Source organism: Chenopodium album, chromosome 3, assembly GCF_948465745.1.
Source record: "Chenopodium album chromosome 3, dcCheAlbu1.1, whole genome shotgun sequence".
Lineage (NCBI taxonomy): Eukaryota > Viridiplantae > Streptophyta > Magnoliopsida > Caryophyllales > Amaranthaceae > Chenopodium > Chenopodium album.
The window spans coordinates 6,330,043-6,340,140 of NC_137836.1; positions in this window are offsets into that span (position 1 = coordinate 6,330,043).

Genomic DNA, 10,098 nt, shown 5'->3' on the forward strand with positions numbered 1-10,098 from the left:
ATTCCCTCTCATCATTGTTCTCATTCTTTATCTTCAACTATCAATTGTAAAATCAAGATACAAGCATTACTTTTATTAACCTAAGTCACGTTATAACATAGAGAATTTATCCAAACACAAAATGGATCATATAGTCGTGCAACTCGTAGTTTTCAATGATGCTCCCGCATCACCAACCCTAATAGCAGCAATGATATCCGATCCACCAAACAACAAAACCAATGAAATCATCTTGTAGGACGTGCCGTGAACAAATTTTTGAAAAACAAACACGGGCACGGCACAAACCCGGCAGACGGAACGATCACTCGGCCATGGCACGGCCCATAGCACGACACGTGGCCCGCCTGGCACAGCCTGACCCTTGCAAAGTTATTGTACAATTTTTGTATTATCGAACCCCATATTTCGTATAATAAAATAAGCTATAAAATTAAGTTATTCACCAATTATTGTACGATTTTTAATTATCATTATAAATTATTGTATTATCGATTTATTGTACCGGCATATAATAAAATAAGTTATTCATCAATTTTTAAGTTATCAGCTTATCGCACTCGTAAATTTTTTAATTATATGCATTGTTGCTTTTTGCTAAATAATACGGAGTAATATAATAATACAAAAACATAAGCATAAATTAATAAAATTATTCAAATATACTCATTTTCAAAGTTGTTAAAAAATATATATATCGATTTTTTAAAAATTAAAATATGGAAAAACCGGGGCGGCCTGCTACCCAGCCCGCCAGGCACGTGGGTCGTGTCGTGTCGTAGGCTGGGGTGTGCCAAAAGGTGGCACGAAACGGGATGACCCGCCATAAAGCAGGCATGGCACGGCCCGCAATAGCTCGGCACGTCACGATGCCCACCTTTACTTATGGGGCGTTTGGTCGGAGGGATGGGATTAAGTGGGATAAGAAGGTGGAATTAATAGATTGGACAAGGATAAAAATAGTGTATTCCATTGTTTGGTATGGGTTGAGATTAAATTAAGATAACTAATAAAAATTCAAAATTACCCTTACTATCCTTTCATAACTCTTTTCTTCTTTCTCTTTCATTAAGGGTAGAAATGTCTTTTACCCATTAAATTTAACATCCCTTATACCACCCCCCTTAGTTATTAATTTGGAGGGAAATATTATCCCCCTTCTAATCTCCATCCCTCTAAACAAACAAAAGACTTCTTATATCCCTCATCTTTTATCCTATCGACCCTCTTTTATCCCTCTAACCAAACACCTTCATATTTCACTAAAATGTTAATTAAAATTAACTATGGTTAGATTTATTAAAGAAAAAAAACTCTAAAAAATCAACCACCAACCATCTACCTCCACCACCTCCTTCACGGAAACCCTAACCTTACTAGCTCACCTAAGCCATGACAAAGGGCTAGGTTCTTAGAGGAGAGAGAAGGAGGGAGGTATTCGGGGTAGAATGGGTCTGAGCGGAGGGGAGAGAGAGGGGGGGGGGGGGAAGGTCATGAGTTGTGGTTTGAGGAGGAACGCTACGATTTGAAAGCCGTGATGGTGGTTGTAGTTTGGGGCAACGGTGACGAATTAACGGCTGGCGGTGTTGGTAGATGATGTGACTGCGCCTGTCGCTGCAATTTGATCCTGGGAGTAGGGGAATGGTGTATGCGATTTGGAGGTTGGTGGTGACTAAAAAGTTGGTGGTTGTTGCGATGGAAATGCCAGGAGGTTGCAATTATTGTTGAAGTAGAACGGTGTGCTTGCTGCCATTGCTAAATTAACCTGCCTATTGAAACTAGACCTAAACATTAATTCTCATCCGTCGAATCTCGAATCAATATTGTTAAACTCATGCATAAAAGATCTGCGCAAATCTACATTAAATCAATCAATAGGAAATTAATCTAGCATTGACAATCAACAACAATAAATTACCCTTTCATATTATTTATGGATCCCCACGAACCCTAGAAATAAAACTACTCACACATAATAGAAACTAAACTAATAAAAGCAATAAAGCAAGACATGATTAAAGGAATAAAATAAACAACTAAGATTAAGAGAAGAGAAATCGTTACCAAAATAAATCTGGAATTAAGAGTAGATTAAGAACAAAGGTTTAAGAGAAAGAAAATCTAAGAGAACAATTAAGAGAGTAAAGAAAGAGAGAGAGAGAGAGAGAGAGAGAGAGAGACTAAAATCGTATTACGGAGGTGTAGGGAATAAATTTCAAGCGTTAATACCCTAGCTTGAACCCCACTGTGATCATACACTAAAGTACAGTGGCGTCCAAAGGGAAAGAAGATAGAGCAAAAGAGTCGCCAACAAGTTTTTTAGGAACTTGTAAACCGTTCACGAGGTGAAGGTTACACCCCTTAACGATCCAAGAGATCGTCAACTCCATAAGGTCTAGAACCAAATAAGGGTACGGGGATGAAGGTACAAATATAACCTAAAAGAGATTGAACCTGCCCTAATAATAGGCCTCTACTTTATTCTGATCGTATTCATGTGCGCTTTTTAATTAACATGCAATCAATAGGTTTAACCCTAAACCTGTTTAATCTATGTTGGTTGAATATTAATGCACAAATAAACTATTATTGGCGATCACTTGAATTATAATCACATTAACCCTAAACAAGATTATTAATTATCTTATTAAGCGTGATTACAAGTACAAATTCCCTTTAAGCATGCATAAAGGCGTGATCAAACAATAAATATAAATATCAAGCAACACAATAAATAATCAATATCATGAATAATAATAATAATAATAATAATAATAATAATAATAATAATAATAATAATAATAATAATAATAATAATAATAATAATAATAATAATATTCATAATCATGTTCATGTTAATATTAAAGCATAATAACAATAGCAAGATCCTAGGCATGATACTAACAAGATTAATAACAAACCCTAGCATGTCACTAAGAAATAAAAATCAAATCTTTAGCCCTAACATGATACTAACATGAATAAATATTAGGAAGAATATAAGAAGCATCATAACAATCATATTTAATATTAAAATTACCCTAGACATGATACTAGGAATATCTTAATAACAATATAAACATGATTTCTACATCATAACATCAATAAAAACCATTAAAACACTTACTTTGATGTCTCGTACCTCTTTCTAATAACAAAATACACACGTTAGAAACTTCAAGGAAAATAATAAACAAACAATTTAATTAAATAATTGAAAGAGAGATTTGGGACCAAACCCTCAGAAATTAAACCTTTCACGTCTAGGACGAAGGCAACTTCGAATATGGCTAGGTGTTTCTAGATCTTGTGAATGCGGAATTTTGTATTTGAAAAGCAAAGTTTAATTTAGAAAAGAGAAAGAGAGAATTAATGATGAATGAAAACTGATTGTAGGTGAATATTCGTGAGAATTGGTGACAATTGGTGAATGAAAACGGAGTTTTTAATACGTTATTTATAGAGAAATCAGCCAAAAAGATAAAATATCAAAACAGAGCACTTGGCGCACGCAAAACAGAGCTGGCGCCAGTACCAGCTAATTGGCGCCAGGCGCCAGGCGCCAATGCCTGGAGTCAGGCGCCAGGCCTGTTTTTAACACGTTTTCGAAAATCAGATAAGTTTTCCGTACTGGAGGATAAAATCGTATCTTTTCCTCGAAAATGCTTTTTGATTTTAATTAAAACTCTAAAAAGTCAACAAAAGTCAATTTATCAATGCTAATTGAATTAGGAATGAAAAGAACCTTCTAGAAGATTCTAGAAGACTAAAACCATTCCTAATTGCATTAGGAATGATAAACCATATTAGGCCCTCCCCTAGATCATTGAGCCGCATATAAGGCTCAAACCGGGCCTAGTTTAGTAAATTGGCCATAACTTCCTCATTATTCATCGGAATTGGGCTTATAATATATCGTTGGAAAGGTCTTTGCAAGCCCCATCCAACTACACTACTATTGACCCATATCATGGACCAACAAAACTGGATTGGCTGTTTTCTTAAAATAAGTTGTCAAAAACAGAGAGAAGAGAAAAGAAATTTAAACTATCCGCAACACTAGACTTTCCACACTTTCGCTTCATTCGATTATGATTCGACATGAAAGGTACTCATCACTGGGTTTGGTTTTGGGGAGACACAAATGGGTGTCTACAGGAGGAGTATTTATACTCCGTACAAATCCTAAGTTAAAACAAACGAAAACGACGCTAATCGTCTCCTAATAAATACACGCGCCCGATCGGGCGAGGCACCACCCGATCGGGCGCGCCTTTTTGCTTCCTCAATACTAATCTCGCGCCCGGCCGGGCGCGTCACCGGGCGCCAACCTTAGCTTCTCCCGCCTGGCCGGGCGCGCCTCCGGGCGCCAGCCTCTTTGGCCGGGCGGCTCACTTGGGCCACTATTTGGACTACGATTGGGCCCCAATTCTTCGGGCCAATCTGGGTTTCCTCTTTCGGTCTTGAATACTCGGTCCAAATGCCCCGGTATCACCCATACTGAGCCCTTAATCACCGGTTCGATGGCTCTAACCGGCCCTGGGTTATAAAATCTGGTCGTGCTTCTCCAATGCTCGTGATTGCTCCAAAATATCTCGGGAAAATACCCCAAAAGTGTAATTCCCTGCAAAAGTCAACCAAATCTACGAAAACACTAGAAAACACCAATTAGTAATAAAAGTGGCTCTAAAGAGCCAAAAACACTACTAATTATGACCAAGGGACGGGGGTAAAATACTATATAAAATAGACACATCAAACTCCCCCAAGCCAAACCTTTGCTTGTCCCTAAGCAAAGATCTCATCAATGAATCAATAAAAATGCTTCACCCCCAAAAGTAAAAATCAAGCACAAACGATCCAGGGTAAATCAAATAAACATGCTTCAAAATCAACCAATCAAATCCATCTAGTTACCAATCTTCCCTAACAATTGTCAAACAGAGCAAACCACAAGAGCATATAGAATTCAAGACTAGTGCTCACGCACTCAACTCTCATTTTTGTGGCGAGTAAAAGATGTACTCGATCGCTCTCCATCCAACCCCTTATGTGAACAATGCCCTCCCAACTCACACTCTCGTGTGTATAATACAATGAACGCTCAACCTACTAGTCGACTCGAAATATGTCAAATCATAACTTGCATTGATAAAAAACACTTTCACATTCATACAATTCTATGCACAAAGGTCGGAAGGTCTTTAAAGCTTGTAATGTAAGGCTAGGGTAAAGGGTAGGAATCATTTGGGAACAAGTGAGAGAAAAACTATGCTTAAGGGAGCAAATCCTATCAAAACCCATGATCAAAATAAATAATGATCAACATCTCCTACATAACCAACTCTAACATCAACCAAATATACTCCAATCATAATATACAATCCCAACTCTTACATATCACTCATAAGATATAATAATGAAGAAGTGGAGTAAATAAACAAACTTTATTCCCAAACTTGAATTTTTCATTGAAGCTCTATTATTTTTCTTTTGATCGACCTCCAACTAGAACATTTGAACATTGAACACTTTTCTTTTCTTTTGAAGTTCACTTATTATTTTTTTTACATTTTTTTTTTTTGAAATTCTCTTTTTTTTATAACATCATGCTTTATTTTTTCAAGAAAATATAACTCTCAAACTCATCAAAAATAAACATGATCAACAACAAAACAACTTCTCAAAAGCCCACCCAAGCTGTGCAAATAATAAGCACAGTAAAAACTCCCTCACCTCACTCACTATAGCTCCCCCAAGCCAAGCTTGGGACTAGTAACCAATGGGGCAAAATAGGCTTGTAATATGGCTAATAAAACAACAAAAAGTCAAGGCAACAACATGAGTAGCAAGAAGGGAACAAATGTATCTACAATATCTGGAGGCTACCTAAAATAACAAATGCCTTCGTCCTCCTCAATGTGCATAATAATGAATCATATAAACATTACTTATAGTTGCAAACCAATACTCAAATTCATTGACATACCAGGAACTATGGAACTATCACACATTCCTAACCAAATCAACTAGTCAAGCACTATATTCACAAGTAGTTGGACAAAATTGACGCATGTTAAGGTTTCAAGGCAATCAAACATCAAATTCATGATCAACTAATCCACAATGCTTATCATCAAATACCAAGAATCAAAACAATTTTCTCAAGTAAGGGGCACAGGGAAGCATGATTTACAATTCATTGGAACGTATTTTTGAAAGCAATAAAACTAACCTAGAAAGCAAGAAATCTAACCTAAGAAAACACACCAAAAATAAAAGAAAAGAGGAAAAAGAAAGATACCAAACCAAAATCTCCCCCAAGCCAGAATCAGACAATGACCTCATTGGCTCGGGAACTAGCCTAGCATAGCTAGTCCTGATCATCCTCATCCATTGAGCCGAAACCCGCACCTCCACTGCCACCTGCACCACCTGCACCAGAAGAGCTACCACTAAAATAATCAGCATGAAAACTCCCCCCCGCTGGTCCCCCGAAAGGAATGTCCTGGCCGTACCCATACACATAGTGTCCTATGACAGCTAGTTCGTTAGATTGGGCATTATGGGGCTCGTTCCTACCTAAAAAACACAAACCCGCAAATCTTTGCCAGATTTTTGGGACAGGGTGGTGAATATTTTTGGTACTAGCATGTTGGGGGTCAGGAGTAGGAAAATCAGTCAAAGCATGATATATGTCACCCATTTTAAAGTCCGCATGCCATTGGTGAGTTAGTTCAGAATTTAATTCAAATAATTTACAAAATTCTATAAAAGTTAAACTAATATTTCTATTGTTCAACCTAAAAAATAAATTTGGCCCATTTCTACTACTAACAACATGTAAAGAAGACAAGAATTCACAAGTAAGTTCTCGGAATATAGGATAGTGCATATCAACAAGTTTTCTCATGCAAATGTCATTTAAAAATCGTTTTACAAAATCATACAAACCAAATGATTCTAGAGTAGGGCGGTGTAACCACCGAGAAAGAATTACCTCACGACCGATCAAGTGTTCTAGCCGCTCCTTTTGCTCTCGGCTAGCAATACGGATCGTCGGCCAGTACGGAAGTTGCAAATCTGGGTCGTATTCCTCCCTCGAACCGGAGCTCCTACCGAAAATTGACCTAGCCCTCTTTGAAGTCATGGTAGAAAATGGGTTTGAAAATTTATTTGAATAAAATATGAAAATTTTTATATGGAAATGTAGAGGATGAAGAGAGGATTACAAATATGTAAAAAGTTTTGAATTTGGGTGAGAAATGGAGGAGAAATCTTTGAGAGAAGGTAGAGAGAATTTGAGTTTTAGAGAGAGAAAGTAATGGAGCAAAGAAGAAATGAAGGAAGAAAGAAGAAGAGGACGCGGAACCCACTCGCGCCCAGTCGGGCGGTGGATCGCCCTGTCGGGCGATCTGGAATTTATAGTTTCAGAGGTTCTCGTGCCCGATCGGGCGATCTGATACTCGATTTTCCTCAACACTCGCGCCCGGTCGGGCGATCAAACGCTCAAAATCTGATGGTCTCTCGCGCCCGGTCTGGCGGAATTCGCCCGATCGGGCGATCTAATGAGATAATTTTCGCCTCTTCTCGCGCCCGGTCGGACAAGATTCGCCCGATCGGGCGGACAATTTAGTCCGTATACGGCGAGTTTCGTGCCCGGTCGGGCGACCATCGCTCGGTCGGGCGAAATTACTTGATTTTGAAGACTTGCTCTGGCGCCCGATCGGGCGAGCTTCGCCCGGTCGGACCCGAGACTAAATTGTCGAATTTTTATTTTCTTCTTTTCTCTAAAATTTGGCTAACTCTTTTCCTTCAAACCTGTACGAACACTCATAAAACTCATTAAATTCCCTCATCTCTCCTCTCATAAGAAAAAGGAAAGAGAAACTAGTCCAAAAAGCATTAAAAATACGGGTTGCCTCCCGCAAAGCCTGGTTTATCTAGGTCCCGCACGACCTTCTTACCAAGTATAACAACTAGGACCCTTGGCCTAACGCTTGATTGGGCGGTTTCTCACCCGGTCTAGCGGTGTTTAGGCTGCGATGTGGTTTTCTCATATACCATGTGGGACGCCAAATCACCTTATCTGGTGGATCCTCCTTGACTTGGACTGGGAGATCTTCAATGCTACGCACTAAAGATCCTTCTTTGATCGAGGGTTGCTTCAAATTGTCATTGCATTCAACACTTGCAACTCAATCTGGCGGAACACTCACCGTAGGCTCAAATCGCACAACTTGCTTGATCGGTTCCACCCTTTCATCCTCAAAACCTAGACCAACATTGTAGAGTGCTCTTTCTATTGCATCAACTTCCTTCTGCCATTTGTCTATCTCATCTGAAAAGGATGCAACACAAGATACCGCCTCCAAGGGGTCTTTTTCAAGAGCTTGGGGCTTGTTAGAATAATTCTCAACCACATTAACACTGAAACATTTCTCCTCAGTCATGGAGCTTTTAGGGGCATTATTCAGATTAAAAACAATTTTATCATCCCCCACTGATAGTGTTAACTTACCACTTCTCACATCTATGATTGCTCCTGCAGTGTTAAGGAATGGTCTACCCAAAATAATTGGGGTTTGCACATCCTCAGCCATATCAAGAACAACAAAATCAACAGGTATATAAAATTTACCTACTCTAACGGGGACATCCTCCAAAACACCTAAGGGGTATTTAAAAGAACGGTCGGCCATTTGTAGAGTAATATTAGTAGCTTTTAATTTACCCATATTCTGTTTGGAACACACAGATAATGGCATGACACTAAAGCTAGCTCCCAAATCACACAATGCATTATCAATCATTAGATTGCCTATATGACAAGGGATAGAAAAACTACCCGGATCTTTTAATTTAGGTGGAGACTTATTTTGAAGTACGGCACTACACTCTGCAGTGAAAGCTACTGTCTCTACCTCACTAATAGACCTTTTCCTTGTCAATATTTCTTTCATAAATTTTGCATATGAAGGAATTTGTGTGATTAATTCAGTGAAGGGAACTGTTACCTTCAAATCTTTTACCATCTCCAGGAACTTACCAAACTGCTTATCCAAGTTTGTCTTCAATTGACGATTGGGGAATGGAAGTTTGATAATTGGCTTTTGAGCATTGCTGCTCTTGTCTGGAGTAGCCACCTTCTCTGGAGTCATACCCTGCAATGTAGAATTAGATATGTTAGCATTATCCTTTAGCCCTGCAGGGCTATTAACTACATTGTTTGGTTTAACGAAATCAAGATTAGCATTATTTAATAAAACAGGTTCATCAAATCTGGGCATAGGGGGCCCTTCATAGTTTGAAACACTCCTTAGAGTAATTGCAAATGCTTGATCCGTAGGCCTGGTCGGCTGTGCCGGTAGAGCTCCCTGTTGGCGGGCTTGTAGAGTAGCGGAAAGTTGCGCAATTTGATTATCTACAATTTTATTATGTGCTAGAATTTGATCAATTGTCGCATCCCTACTCTCTATGTGCTTTTGCATATTTAACAACATTGCTCTAATTTCCACCAGAGAGGGGTCAGAAGATGAGGAGGTTTGTTGTGGTTGGTTCTTCTGGCCAGCATTGGGATGATAATATTTCTGCTGCTGTTGCTGTGGCGCCTGTGGTTCTTGTGGTGGTGGATTTTGAACGTTGGTACTCCGGTAGGAAAGGTACGGATGATTCCGATACCCAGGATTGTAGGTGTTGGAGTATGGGTTATTCTGCCTATAAGCTTGAAAGGCATTAACTTGCTCCACGAAATATGAAACTAAACTATGAAGATTAAGAATAAGGAGGAAACAATGAATAAAAGGATCTAGGGCATAGGTTCACCAGTAAATAATATTCCAGGGTAGAATATAATAATCATTCATCAATTCATATATTAATCAGATCATAAAGGGCTTTCGCTATGTATTACAATTACACAATTAATTTACCGGTATTAAATCTCATCTTTCGAATCTCGACTTAACCATTTATAAATTAACCTGCCTATTGAAACTAGACCTAAACATTAATTCTCATCTGTCGAATCTCGAATCAATATTGTTAAACTCATGCATAAAAGATCTGCGCAAATCTAGTCACAGAGCATTAAATCAA